The sequence below is a fragment of the Archocentrus centrarchus genome, chromosome 7 (genome assembly GCF_007364275.1).
Source record: "Archocentrus centrarchus isolate MPI-CPG fArcCen1 chromosome 7, fArcCen1, whole genome shotgun sequence".
Lineage (NCBI taxonomy): Eukaryota > Metazoa > Chordata > Actinopteri > Cichliformes > Cichlidae > Archocentrus > Archocentrus centrarchus.
In genome coordinates, this window is record NC_044352.1 from 27,356,297 (window position 1) to 27,371,844 (window position 15,548).

Below are 15,548 nucleotides of genomic sequence, written 5' to 3' on the forward strand. Positions count from 1 at the left end.
ACTGGGATGGGACGTCTTCCTGTTCAGATTTTAATGAAGTTAAGTGCCACAAATTTTGCTCTGTTGCACTTTCTGCAAAGTCACCCTTGAAAGGAGACACAGAAGAATGAGCAAAAACTGCAGAGCCCCCAATCCAAGAGGCAGTTTTTTTAGTTTCCGATCCATTGAATTTATCATTAATTCCTCATCTGTATATTTTCAGTAAATGCAAAAGGTTTCAGTTTTGTAGCAGGATTGTCCACAAATACCTACGAGGATAAATTTTTCATCAACTGTAAAACTGTTTCAAAGTGTACTTGAGGTACTCTATAAATTTGGTCATGACACAGGCTCCTCACTCAGTTGTATTAAGCACAGCAGTAAGAAAAAAAAGCCTATTATGACTTGGTATTTGCAAAAATAAATTGCCTTGCTGTTAGATCCTGACCTTTACCTTCAGCTAATGGTGAAGAAGTGCCACCTCACAATCTGATGCATTGCCCTAAGCCACAATGTCACGATAAACTCAGATTACAAAGTAGATTTCCACCCAACCTTATCTTTGCTTTAAGCACTGCTCAGCCATCTGGCATGCTAGGGTAAGCCCAGCCAGATCTTTTACTGTTTCAGTGCATATATTACAGATCCTATGATATAATATCTCAGCCACATAACTGACTAGGAAACAAGAAAAGGACTGAAAAGCTGTAAATCAGACTTAAAAAACGACACTGTTTTGAAGTTTTTTTTTTTATTTTACAATCCAAACAGGGAAAAAACACCAGAAGTTCTGAATTTTAAAAGCATGTTAAGCTATATTATTCACTCCTAGTTTAATGTGCCCGATGCTCCCTTAATTTACACTGACAACACCGATTTCTCTGCAAACACTTCTTAACTATTAGAGAAGTGGGAATAAAACTTGAAAAAGTGCAACACATACTGAAAACAGTGTTTAAATTCAAAGTAAAAGTCGTACCTCAGTGCTGCAGTTACCATGTTTCAACAAACACTACTTTTACTTTGAAGGCAAACAGTCTCCATCTCTGGTTTGTGTTGCACTTTTCACAGTTTCTCTATCACTCAGCAACTCAGCAAGTGTTTGCAGACAAGTCTGCATTATCCATGTAAGCTATGAGCAACTGCAGTAATCTGCTAGTGACCACAGCAATCACAAGCACTGGATACATTTTTGTAGCCAATTTTACCTTGCGACTGCTAGCAACTTCCAGCAACCACTCACCACGTCACCAGGAGTTTTACTGACTGGTTTCTAGGCCTGTGTGACTGGAACTTTAGCACTCAGTTCCATGGTGACTGCTGACAATCTCCAGCAACCATTTGCCAACCAGTCAGGGTTGTGACCAGTGGCTACCAGGTGGTTATTTTTCCTATTCACTCTTTATGTTGCTTTAAATTATTTATCTGTCAAGCTGTATTTTAATATCAATTGACAAGGTTGTTGCATTTGTTTAATTAGCACGTTCTGTGTTTTGACAGAAAGGTGCACTTTTACATTCAATGAAAAAGTAATATTTAAGTTTAATGTGGAAATTATATTTTATTGCTTAACTGGGTGAATAAAAAATTTTGTATTTTATTTACTCATTTGTATTTTTAGAATGTGAACATGCCCTGATGCTATGATTTAGTATGATATACAATAGAGAAATATAAAACAAAGAAGTATGACATGAAACATAAAATTTTTTAAAAGAAAGTACAAAAAAGCAGAGACTATAAGCTTGTTTGTAAGAGGAGGTCAAGTCTGATATTAAGTCAGGCAAGATCCAGCAAAGAAGGCCCAACTATTGCATTTAGCCATCAAGCCTCCAGAGTCCAGGGTCCTGGACCTAAATTGCCACTGAAACAGTCAGATCAACTGCCTGCCTTGTGGTAAGATTGTGCTAGTCACCTGGATCAGTTCAAGTTCAAACATACAAACTTAAAGAGTGCATTCTGACTTGCCCAACAGTGACAGATCAGAGAGCATAACTGTAAACTTAAGTATGCCTTAAGCAGAGAATCCTATTAAAACCTTATTTTCACAAGAAAATGATACCCCCTAAAGAACTGTCACCCAGTAGATTCTCCCAAGGCAAACTGGTCCCAAGGGAGGGCCAGACGAAGAGCAATTCAAAAAAATCCAAATGGCTCAGACTAATAGGAGCTGCAGTACCTCGCAGGGAAGCAGATAATCTGGAGCCCCTCCTGAAGCCATACCTGGAAGGAAGAGTCTGCTGGCTGGGCCTTGAGTCACAGGGCTTGGCCGGACACCCCGAGTTAATAACACGGTTCCACCCCTCTGTTGACCCACCTCCCATAGTGACAGGTGTTTTGGCTGGGTGCTGTGCAAAGTGGGGGCAACCAAAAGCAGGCACCTGAGAGCTGCCAACTTCCTGCATCACAAACTAAACGTAGCACAAAATATAAGGAAATTTGTGTTTGGTTGATTATTTCTTTGATTGCTGGTTGAATAATGGGATACCATCCCACAGCAGTGTGATACCAAGTGGACCATGAGGAAGAAGTGCGAGGCTGTTGTGGCTGTATACAATTCTTTCATGTGCTATTGAGGCCCCATGTGTGGTAAATGAATAAAATGTTAAATTTCCAATATGTCTTGCTTGGTATGACTTTGTGGCAGCGGGGTGTGGTTTGGGGCATGGCTGCAGGGGAGAGGTGGGACAGTGGGTTCAGAGAGGGGCCTCAGAGGGGACGAGCGGCGTGCAGCTGCCTGGCATGAGATTGATTGCGTGTTCTGTCTTTTTACACAGTAGCTGGCGGGTGGAGAGGAGAGATGGAAGATGAGCTGAGCTGAGGCGGATGCCTGCCAAGAAACAAAGTCAATGCAAAGTGTGAAAAGAAAAAGCACAATAAAGGGTCTGGTGACAAACATCTCCAGTGTCGGCATGTGTGTTCCAGGACTAAGCAAAGCCATCCGTGCCACAGAGTTAAATCATCCAATCCAATAAAGGGCACTAAACAAGAGTCAATAGCAGAATCAGCTGTTTGACATTGATAGAGACGATTTGGCAAGATTTTCATGGGTGCAACCCACATACTCAACTCTGTTGCTCAACTAACAAATACAATTTTCATTACAAATATAGTACCATTTATGGGGTAATAAACAAGCTTTCCAGCTGTATCAGATTTATTGCCGAGAAGCATGGTTACAACAAAGAAATAATCAACCAAACACAAATGTCCTTACTTTTTGTCCTAAGTTTAGTTTCTGGGTCACTGAATGTTGCCTTCCTGGTAGGGAAGGAAGCAGAGCTAGTGTGGAAAGTTTAGCAAATAGCAAAGGTTCTGGAACCATATTCTGCAGAGGTGCTGGAGAACTCCATAGTTCTTCTTAGAGACTTATCTGGGCAATAAAGTGTTCAGTTGTTGACTGGGAGGACTGACCTAAACCAGAGTGCTGGTTTTGTCGTCATGGATTGTCCATAACAATGTCCAAGCAGAAGATGAATAAGTCTACTTGGTACCAGAGCACTTTAGGCCAAAGGTCAATTATCACTTGCAGCTGTATGTCTTGGACACTCAGTGGAAGCGAGGAGGTGAGCTGTCAAATGATCACCACATAGTCTGATCCAATCTGAACCCACTCACCCTTAACTGACTTAATACAATAATTTTCTTTTCCTTTGTTTGTCTTTTTTTTAAGCCATTGTTATTTATAGTGCATTGTATTTTTCATGCAACTAAAGATGCAGTTTACAGTGTTATGGTTATTGAACTCCACCCAGTTCCTTCCTGTGCTACAGTGTGGAAACACTGAGGGAATGCAGTAGACCGCAAAATGATATCATTCTAGCAATGTGGGATCATTATTGAATTTCATCTATTGATTTACCAAGAATTTATAATCTCACTCCAGTATAAGGCAAAATCTTTAAATTAAAATATGTGTTATTACTAATCCCTATTTGCAAGAGTCGATTTTTCTGGACTCCTTTGCTTTGATAACAGCCACACTCTTGAAATTTGTAACTTTTGTTCATAACAAATTGCAATTTTTGCAAAGCAAACATTTAGATATGTCATTAAACCTGTCGTACCACTACTGCATTCACAACTTTTCTTGGTTTGACTTTAATTAATAGAGCATCAAAAACTATAATCTAATCACAAACATTTTTCATTTTCTGTAGCAAATGTGTGTACGAGTTCATGTATGAGTTCGCTCCAAGCAAGTCAGTCTGCCTTCATGAAATTCTTTTTTTACATCCAAATAATTAGAAGTAAGTATGTCTTCGATTACGACAATTAGGATTTATTAGCACATAATAGAGAAACTGAAGTCATCAGTTCACTTGCTTGGGAAACTCCAGCCACCAATTGTGTTTGTCAACCCAATCCTTTGTGGTGAAACTATTTAGTCATATATGATTTCTATAAGGCAGTAAGAAGAAGTCATGATACATCTAACTGTCAGTAAGATTCAATTTTGCAAGTGTGGGCTTAAGAACTGCTTGCTCTACAGAGCTTCAGATACACATGAATTTATATTTGAAGAGCTAAAAAAATGTATGCTCTTACCGCATCATCAGCAATACAGCAAATTCAGTTGTCCATCTATAAAGAATAACAACAATAGCCAACCATTCTGAACAGTTTCTCTCCAAACTTGGCAATCTAACTTGCAGACAGAGGAAAATAATAGTGAATCAGAAACCTGAACTGACCCCATTTATTGGAGAAAAATGACCCATGTTGACACTTAGAACTGCGACATATTAGCGGGTGAAGATGGATAACGCAAGAGCATGATAAAAGGTCACAGTAAACAAGTCCTAACTTTACAGAATGCAAAGAGCATGGATGACACCACAGAGCCTCCTCAGTAATGTTAGACTGATATTAGGCCTATACAAGTGGAGTTATGAAAAATGACACAACAGAGAGCTATCTTCTGTAAAGTTTGGGCAAGAAGTTTCTAAGAACATTTGACATCAACAAAGTGATCTTTCATCAAGTGTTTCTATGGTACACACACACACACACACACACACACACACACACACACACACACACACACACACACACACACACACACACACACACACACACACACACACACACACACAAGTCAGCGTGTAATGCACATTTCAAGTTGCACAAACATAACTTGCATAACTTGCTTGCAGGAAACAGAGGACACTCTCCGCCCTGTATACATGTTGGAAAGGTCACTTTGTGGGTGGAAAGAGAAAATAATGTAAATGCATATGCCATCAGACCAATGAATCCGGAATCTCGCCAGTTGGCCAGTCAGTCTTGATCAGCAGAAAGCAAATGAAAATGGGAAGTGAGAGAGAAATTTACTCAGTGACTCTGACAAAAACAAAGAACCTAAGATGCATAATTAGGCTGTAGTCCAGGCTGTGAGCAGGAATATGCCAGTTGGCAAACTAGGCACTTAGGCTCCTGCTGGGACGTCTAGCAGGGAAGCTGGGCCTGCAAAGACCAGAAACAACAGGCACTGTGGTGACATTTTCTGAAAATGCTGCACTATAACCTGATTTGTAGATATAACTTCACAACTTCCTTTCACCTCCAAGTATACACTAAAGCTTCCCAGCAAATATGTTGACAGTAAACAGATGTTGATTCAGCAGTGTACCCCAGTGCTGAAAACTGCTGTAAATACAGCAATAAATTAAAGGGTGTGACATCTATCAACCTGAGCTGCTGTACTGGTCATTCTGTTTTTAATGGAAATCAGCAACCAAACATCTTTTATAGCTTGTTTCCAAAACTATAACTGTGTATATTTCTGCTGAAACCGACATTATTCCGTGTCAACATAAGAGAAAAGCTCAGCAGCCCATTATTTATATAAGAAACCAGGTTAAATGAGTTCTGTACAGTTACATATAAAAAACAATGTGAATGCAATACTCTAATCATTACAGAAAAAATGTGGCTATCAAACAAATAAGTGTAAAGGGATTAAGATTAAAAGGTATGGATTTATTACTGAAATAAATTTTTTCATCTCTTTAAATGAAATATTTCATAATCTGACCAGCGTGGTCAGAAAGACTCCCAGATAGCAAAGTGACTCCAGAAGGGATCCACCCTGGATGTATCAGAGACTTCATAACGGATCCTCAAACTGATCAAATCAGAGTCCACTTGCACGGTGGGGCAGATTTTGGAATAGATCACGATTAAGGATCTGTAATCAGTTTATCTGTTTATGTAACATGTCATCCAGCCCATGGATTTCGGATCCATTCATGTTCTAAGCGTATCCCCACTCAGCCAGCCTGTTTCCATTTTGGATTGATCCTTGTGGCTTGTTGCTGACAGCTGAGTTAACAGTGGACTGACAGCAGGTCTTACTATGCAGAATATTTAACTGACACACATTTGTTGTTTTTGAAATGTCGATATTATTCAAATATGCTAAAATATAGTGTACAAACATGTTTTTATACACAAACAGCAGCAGAAATTTGCCAGTCTGCTGTTTTTAGTTAAATGTTAATGAGCAAAAATGGGTTTATATTAATAGTAACTCTTCAGTGGCTGTCAGAGAGCCGTCATCTATCAGTGAAGGCTGATATTAGATCAGGTTATCAATGTTTACACTGGAACATTAAAGCAAAGTTGATGTTTTTGTCTGGAAATCTTCCAAAGCATTTTGTATCCAGTAAATCAGAAATAATGAAATCCTCAATAAAAAAGTGGGGTTGTCGCAGCCCATCATTGTGATGTTCACTGAACAATGACTTAAAAAATTAAATGGTCATAAACTGTGGCAAAAATGTTATTAATCTTAAGCATTTTAACTTTAACAACATAGTTCAAGGCATTCATTCATCACTTTTAGGCAATTAAGCTGAAAATCATTATTTACAACTCAGATGAACCAAACTAAGGAAACCAGTCAGACTGTCTTAAATTCATGTTTTGGAGTTATGAAACATCCTCATACATCCCACCCACCCCACAGAAAGAGTGTAAAGTGTGGGAACCACAGAAAACTGAGTTTGATTCACTGAGCAAGAAACTGTTTCATCTTCTGTTTGCAACTCTGGACATAAATCACTGCTTCATCTGTTAGTCCAGTTTTTAGGAAATGTAAATTTTCAAATGTCCAACAAAAAGCTCTGGCACCATAAAGTCCTCCATCCAAATCTGTTTGTTTACGTGAAGCAGCAATAGGATCATCTTCCTGGACAGGGACAGCAGCACACTTTCTTCTGTCTGCTGCAGGTTGAAGGCTTTAGTACAGGGGTCATTTGTCCAAGGGCCAGAACTGTGAGGGCCAGAAGCTCTCGTAAAGTAAAATAAATTAAGTAATATATAGTCATTTGAAATATTAATTTTCCTTTCAAATTTATGCTATTTTTAAGCCTGTCAGTATTAACACTCATATTACCTGTACTACAGCAAGCCACTAGGGGGCAATTGCGAAATTGTAGGCTTCATATTTGAGGATGAAAAATGGCACTTTCGAAGAGCCTTAAGTGAAAAGTTGATGCATAAAGCCACAGCTTTAATGAAGAATGGACCGATAAGTATGTATTCATAGTGCCAAGTTTTACAAATGCTGAACCTGTGTGCCTCATTTGCAACAAAACTGTCGCTGTGGCTAAAAGGTATAATCTGAGGCATCACCACAACACAAAGCATGCAAGCTCCAGGAGTCATATCCTGAACAGTCAGAGGCCCGCCAGAGAAAAATTGCAGCTTTGAAATCTCAATATTCCCATGCCGACGGACTTATTTACCAAACTTCAACTGAACAAGAGAGGGCAACAAGTGTGTCTCTGCAGGTTGCCTAGGTACTCTCCAAGCATAGCAAGCCATTTACCAATGATGTGTTTTTTAAGGAATGCATGGTGCCTGTTCTGGAGGAACTTGCCACTGACAGATCTATGGACAGGATAATTGCATTTGTTAAACAGTTACCTCTGTCTGCTAAAACTGTTGTTCGCCGTGTCCATGTTTTGGCAGAGGATGGCCAGCAACTTGTAATTGGTGAGATCAAAGAAGCCACATACCTATCGCTGGCTATTGATGAGTCCACCAACAATACTGACATTTCCCAAATGTGCATTTTCATCAGATATTTTGATGGCAAAGATTTCAAAGATTTGCTGCTGGCCTTGTTCCACTGGAGGGCTTTACCACTGGTTAAATTATCTTTGGTAAGCTGGAGAGGCTATTTCAAAAGCAACCTGGTTGTCACAGTTGGTGCTCCTGCCATGATTGGCAGAAACAGGGGACTAGTGAGCAGAATTAAGACTGTTGCGCCCAACATTAACGCACTTCACTGTCTCATTCACCAAAGCCTGCTGTGCACAAAATTAAGTGGCTGTGGACAAAACAATGAAAATAATTAACTCCATCAGAGGAAATTCAAGTACATAGCACCGTTTGTTTTGAAAATTTGTACAGGATTCTGAAGTTTCTCATAATGACCTCTTACAACACAACGACGTGCACTGGCTCAGTAAAGGCAAAGCATTGGAGCGTTTCATTGAACTCAGGGACCAAGTTGTGGCTTTTTTATTGCAAAGTCAATCAACAGCGGCAGCTGACCACCTGCACATAATGCAAGACAGAGAATACATTTGCAACTGAATCCCACTTGAATGCAGTAAATCAACAACTACAGGTGAAAGAAAACAATGTGGTGGATATGGTGGAAAAACTCGAAGCCTTTGAAAACAAGCTCAATCTTTTACATGTAGATTTGTTGTCTGGGAGGCTGCTACACTTTAGCACACTTAAGACAGTGGGTGACAGCAAGGTCATGGAGAATATGAAGAAATTTTTCACACAGCTAAGGGAAAATTTCTCTGCCAGATTTGATGACTTTGCCATTTCCAGGGATGTCATTGGATTCATGCGTGACCCGTTCACTATCACCCCAGGTAGAGAATTCTCCGCTAACGCGTGTAAGGTGATGCCACTGGATGAGGCGGCTATTCAAAGTGAACTGATTGACTTCCAGGCTGCTGGTGACATGAAAGCCGCTCTCCGTGGTGCTGAAAGTTTGAACGCCTTTTGGGTGGCTTGTCCCCAAGAGTATGACATTTGTATTTATTTATTGATGTGCAACTCCTACACTTACATGTTCTTCTCTGTTACGTTGACCACAAATGGGCGCAGTTATAATGAGCACGCAAAAACAATAAAATGTTAAATGAGAGCAACAAGTTTATCATCATTTTTGACTGAAGGTAGACTATGGCACAATCTACTTTTCAGAGGGCTTTTTTGTTGTTGATTTTTAAAAAATGAATATAGGAACATATTTTTCCCTCCTCAGGAGGAGCATCTTCGATGCATCGAGCTGATTTTTGCCACATTCTTCCCGTTTCAACTGATCTTCCTTCAAATCTTCAAAGAAAGAGGAGCCAGGATGGTGGCCACCGAGGAAATCTATAGTGGAGAGCAGAGGAGAAAAAACTTCCTCAATATCATATAATACATATAATAATACAAAAGTGTGTAAATGTGCTATATTATATTATTATATTATATTATAGTACACACACACACACACACACACACACACACACACACACACACACACACACGCACACACACACACACACACACACACACACCCATGAGTGTGTGTTCCTTTTGATGAAGCTACCAAGCACCGTCATTTCAGTGTGAAAACTTCAGCTAGCTAAATAAATGAAAATAAAAGCCACCAATGATTCTGTATTACATTCAATTACTCTTAATTTCCTCAAATGTCCAAAATATAAATGTGCTGAATGAGCAACACGCTTATTTATATATGACAGACATGTGAGGTTCACAGTAAAATGTGCTGGCTGAATCTAACTGATGTCTGCCTGCTTTTTTATACATTTTAAGAAGCTTCATTTGCTCAAGCATAAAATACATTTCTGTTTGCCAAATGGCCACAAAGAGCTGAAAAACATATAGACACAAGCGCGGTAACACAGACTCACTGTCCCCACTACAGGCAACTTCCTTAAGATTAGTGAACACAACAGCAACAACACCTATAAACTTAAAAAAATTAAAAAAGATGATGACGCCTGTGGAACACGACTGACCTGAAGTTCATCCTCCTTTTTCCTTCTGGCACCTGCATGTGCGCATGACATCTGAAGAGACATCACAACAAAGTGTTAGCGCTGCCTAATTAACTCATAATTCATATTTTACAGGTGGAAAAACAAACCCACTGTTGAAGAAAGAAAAAAAAACTCAGAGACTGAGACTGGTGGTCTGGGAGTCAATTAGTTGTTGAGATAGATTTCAGATGTTATGCAGACCCTGTTCACACAACATTTGAACAAAGAGTTGGTGAAGCAAAGTTCAGATTGTATTTACCTTAATTAGGCAGCGTGCAGAGATGAGATTGGAACAGCAGTGAGCTGCAGGCTGCAACACAACATAGATGTATAATATTAATAAAGAAGATTAATATGAAAGACACTGATGACAGTTACTAGAGTCCTAGAGTCCGTACAGATCAACATCCAGATTTTCCTCCATTATTTACCTGTTCTTTAACTCTGGGAAATTACAGGATTTTATGTGTACAGACAGTAGCATTCAGCAACAAGAAAGCAAAAACTGGAAATACAATGAGCTGTTGGATTTGATTAAAATAAATAAATAAATAAAGTTCTTTGCAGATCATAACTCAGTCTCAGATTAAATCAAAGCGCAAAGGCCAACTGTGAACCTGCTGGAGAATCATCAGATTTTGACATTTTCTTTAACATCAGGTAACTGAGTAGCAGCTGCCTGTAAATGAAGGCTGTGTTTCAAAAGAAACTGTTAAAAGCTCAATCAGGATGTTTTTTTGTTTTTGTTTTTTTTGAAACTGAAATAAATGCTTGAGGGACTTGTTTAATCTTTAATCTCACAGAGCTTTACTTTCTGTTAACTAATATGCCGGTAGCTAATGTGCTTTAAGCTAACTCCGCCCCAAATCTCACATTTCTGAATAAACACAGCAAACAAAGCAGTTACCTTTGTATTTATCTCCTACCAGGATAATTTGACAGAACAAGCAACACCTGAATGAAGCATATTTGACAGAACAGTTTGAAAGTGGAAAAAAAAGGGGGGAAAGTGCATTTGCTGAGCTGTTGCCAACTCCTCCATAAGGAAAGTAGCTATTTGGCTTTCAGGTTTCCGGCCTATCTCAAAAGATCTCCAATGTCACGAGAAAAAGTTGCTGAATTTGTTGCTAGTCACTTTTTGGGAAAAAAAGCTGCCCAAAAGTATTTATTTATCAATATTTATTTATCAATTATTTATCAATAATGAAACAAAATTGAGGATTAATGGAACTACATTTCTGTTTTTCTATTGAACATGCTAGCAAGAACCTGATCTGACCTGAGTACTTCATGCTATCACAAAAGTTACATTTTCTGGAATACAATTCCACTGTAGCCCCGCATGACCCGGCTCCTGCTATTAATGCCATGTAATGGCAAAATATTGATCTTCGTATTTATAAGCTGGTATGGGTTGAATTTCTGAACACACATACGTAGGCCTTCGGGGTAATCTGAGCTACTCATTGTGGTCTAAAGGTGATGAAGTCAAAAGTTATCCAAGGTCCTTGGTACTTTAGAGTAAATGGGGCAGTACAGGCTCTGTGCTAAATGCATAAGGCAGTGGAGCTGTCCAAAGTGCTCAACACATTGTAAGCCCATTCACATTATTTGAACGGCAAAACTGTAAGTGCTGTTCACATTTGTAGAATTATGCAGGAAGTCATAAACATTTTCATTTGGTACCACACACATAAAAATAAGAAGTTCAAAAGTATCCCAAAGTGGTACTTAGATAGACAATAATATTAAATGGTCTCAGTTCGGCAGGTATTTTGACTGCTACTTTAAAACCCCTATACTCAAAAGTAATGAGTCAGAGCTTCATGAAATTCTTATATGCCCAAATTCAGGCCAAGGTAATTCATTCTGATTGGAGTCATTACTACAACCTGTTTTGAATATATCCAGCTAATGCACAAATGCTGCAGTTTCTGTTGATGGCTGGGTATACTATAAAAAGAGAGCAAGTATTGCTTTAGGGGTGAGCGGAAACCACGAAATGAATGCATCCATCAAAATGTTGGGATTGGTTATGAGTCCCAAAGGACAAATGAAACCCACAATGGGAAGTTAGAACAAGAAGGTACACAACCGCACAGTAACACAACAGTGTACAGAAAACGATCAGATACCTTTGATAAAGATGGCAATCTCCGAAGACTCCTCAGGCCAATACAAAGAGATCTTGTTCAATAAAAGAAAACAGAAATCACGGATGGATGGAAGGAAGGAAGCAAGGAAGGAAGGAAGGGAGGTAATTGGACAATAAACCTTGTTGACAAAGAAGAACAACTAAGCAATAAAGCAACTTTTGTAAAGTTGTAAGCACTAATGACATGATTTAATATTTGTAAGGTTTCTGACTCATTTACGTCTTCTGAAATTCCCAAGGCTGTTTCTATGCATATAGCAATTTGCATTTGAGCCTTGAATTACGTGTGAAAACAGTGGGCTATGATTGCTTGAGTTAATCTGTGCTATGTATGCTTTTGGTTTTGTTGTACAATCTGGGGCTATATGTCATATGATGTAGGACTCAAAGGCACTTTTATCATTCTCTTTTAAAATTCTGTATTTTTGTTGGATGTTTGTGTCAGCAATACCTATGATGTACAGCACAGCTGGAACTTTGGACATTCTATGTTGAGTTGAGATATAATATATGATCATGCATTTGTTTGAAATTAAGTTAGTGACAGCAAATTGTGGGCCTTTGCACTGCTTGCAGTACAAAGGAGGCCATTCACAGCTAAGTTAATTTAAAGTTGATATTCACATCTAGTTATTTATGCACACAGTGTGTCGGTGTGGGTGGTTGTGGTGGTGATAGTTGTGAATGGGTGCGGTATCAGCTTCCACAGCACCCTTGTTCTAATGAGTCCAAGTGTAATATATAAACATTCAAGTATAGTACATCCAGTCACTGGTACCCTCTGTGATACCCTGTTATTACAACTTTCTGATTTTGTCTCTATATAATCAGGTAACAGCATCTTTCCTTCCATCATCCACATGTCCCATCTTAATTAGTCTGGACAGCATCTGAATAGATTGGGCCAAGATTCATCAGGGACTATATTTAAGTTTTGTCAAAAAATATCTCTCTTTCACACACACACACACACACACACACACACACACACACACACACACACACACACACACACACACACACACACACACACACACACACACACACACAAAGGCAACAGAGGACATCACACATTGTCTTTGACTTCGCTATTTCTTGCTGGTAGATGTGGGAGGGAGGGGGGGGTGACAGGTTCTCTGACCAGCCGAGCTTTGCCTGCTATAATTGGAGTTCAGGAGGTAGTGGAGGCTGCTGGGTATAATTGGATGGCAGCCAGGAACTTGTGTGGATGGCTGTCTAAGCTTCACTCTCCTTTTCACAGGCCATCTCAATTACTCCCTTGGTACAAGGCTCTTCACCACAGGGCCACGGACAAACCAACCTCAATTTCTTACCAAAATGTGTGTGTTTGCTGTGTGTGGGGAGGGGTTTAATGAGCCACAGTTATCATCGGGACTATAGTGAATGTGCTGGGAGGACAGCTAGTTTGGCTGAATCATATGCAAGGAGATGGACAATTCGGTCATTGAAGCTTAGCTTTTTAAGAGCAGAGAGCGCATGGGTACACAAGTTCCCCAACACTCTCATCAGACACACAGATACACACAGTGCATCTCCATTGTTCAAAGAGTAAATAACAGTGACTCAGGTAGAGAAATACAAACATGCACAGTGTGTGCTTGCTTGGCTTTCCTTTTTTCTCAGTGCAGTGATAGTCATGTTTGCCGAATGCCCCCTCCAACTGGCTTTGTCTGTATGTTGCAGTGATGTTATAAATGTTCTGATGGATTACTGGAATCGCCTGACCAGGTTTTACATTATGTGCAAAAGCACAGATTTGAATGTACAGCTTGATAATTTATAGCTCCGGCACTTCAGCCAAGTCTGATACCAAGTTTTGTTTTTTTTTTATAAAACCCCAAACATACTCACTCATGCATGCAAACACACACACAGTCCTCTGTTTCTATGCAGGAACGAATGCCCACAAATCTCAATGAAATTAAGCAAAAATGTGCAAGACTGGTAAACTCATACAGAAAATGATTACTTCACATTATTGCTGCTAAAGGTGGTTCTACGAGTATTGAATCATGGGGTGTACTTAGTTTTTCACACACTGCTTCTGAATCTTGGTTTAGTTTATGTTGAATAAATAAAGTCACAGTGTAATATGGCATGTGTTGTTATTCATGTCAAGTAGTATTTACTGGTGGAGAGAAACGAGTGGCTGAGACCAGAAGTGAACTTTGCCCAGGATTTGTAGTTTTTCACATGGGCTTGTTCTTGATGCTGATTGGCTATTCTAATAGCTAGGGCCACTAACTAAAGATGCTAGATCATTATGAAAGGCTAATTCATTTAAGGAATGGTAGAAAGCCCCTCTTAACATCTTAGACCCCCAACCTCACCTGTCACACAGAACTCAATTGAGAATTTGGCTACAGATTTATTGCCTTGACACAGATTAAATTACCTTCTGCTGCTTCCTCGTCACAGAGGGGTGGTTGAATACACTCTTAAATTCTTCAGCAAACTTTTCATATATGGCCTACTCTATAGGGTTAGTAATTAAATAGGATTCTGTCCGCTGAAGTGTCTGATCCTTGATGGCTTGGATCATACTATTCATTTGTTTTAGTTTTTGATGTGTGGCTTGTAACTGTTCAACAAGTGAGGAGAGAATTTGTTTGTGTTGATCTAACAGCACTCTTTCATGGGAAATGGATGCTAGTACATCCTCTGAGTCTGCTGAGTCCAAAAGTCAGTTTTACTACTGGAACAAGGCTTGAGATTCAGGCAGAGAGGAGAGAAGTTGTGAACGGCTAGGGTGAGTTTGATACGATTTTGTAATATTTTGTGGTCAGACTCTGAGACCTTACTTGCAGGAGATTTGAAGGGGCTACTGGTAGGCAAGTGGGGATCCCAGGGAGGGGAGAGAGACTGGAATAGAGAGTGGGCAGGCAGGTGTGTTTCAGGTAAGTCCTTTTCTTTGCAGATGCAGAGACCTGCTAGTGGGCTCTGGTAAGGAAAAGGCAAGTGTCCATTGAATTCCATTGAAATCTGGGAAGATAGAGGAATCACACGGGTTTGGGGCAGGAAACTGGAGAGCAAACAGGAAAGCAGGGATATGAGAAAAAAAAACACACGAACAGGTATTAGACATGGGAGGCCTTATTACCACCATGATGACAATAGCAATCTAGGAGCGCAAAAAGCCAGACAAAGAGACACTCCACCAGAGACCAGGGAGGGAAAAGTCAGGTTTCTATGATGATTTTCCTTCACATCAACGAAATGTGATGGCAGACAATATAGCAAAATTCTAAACATCCAACATAGTAAATGATTCTTAGATTATGGTCCAAAGTGTTTGTGTGTGCGTG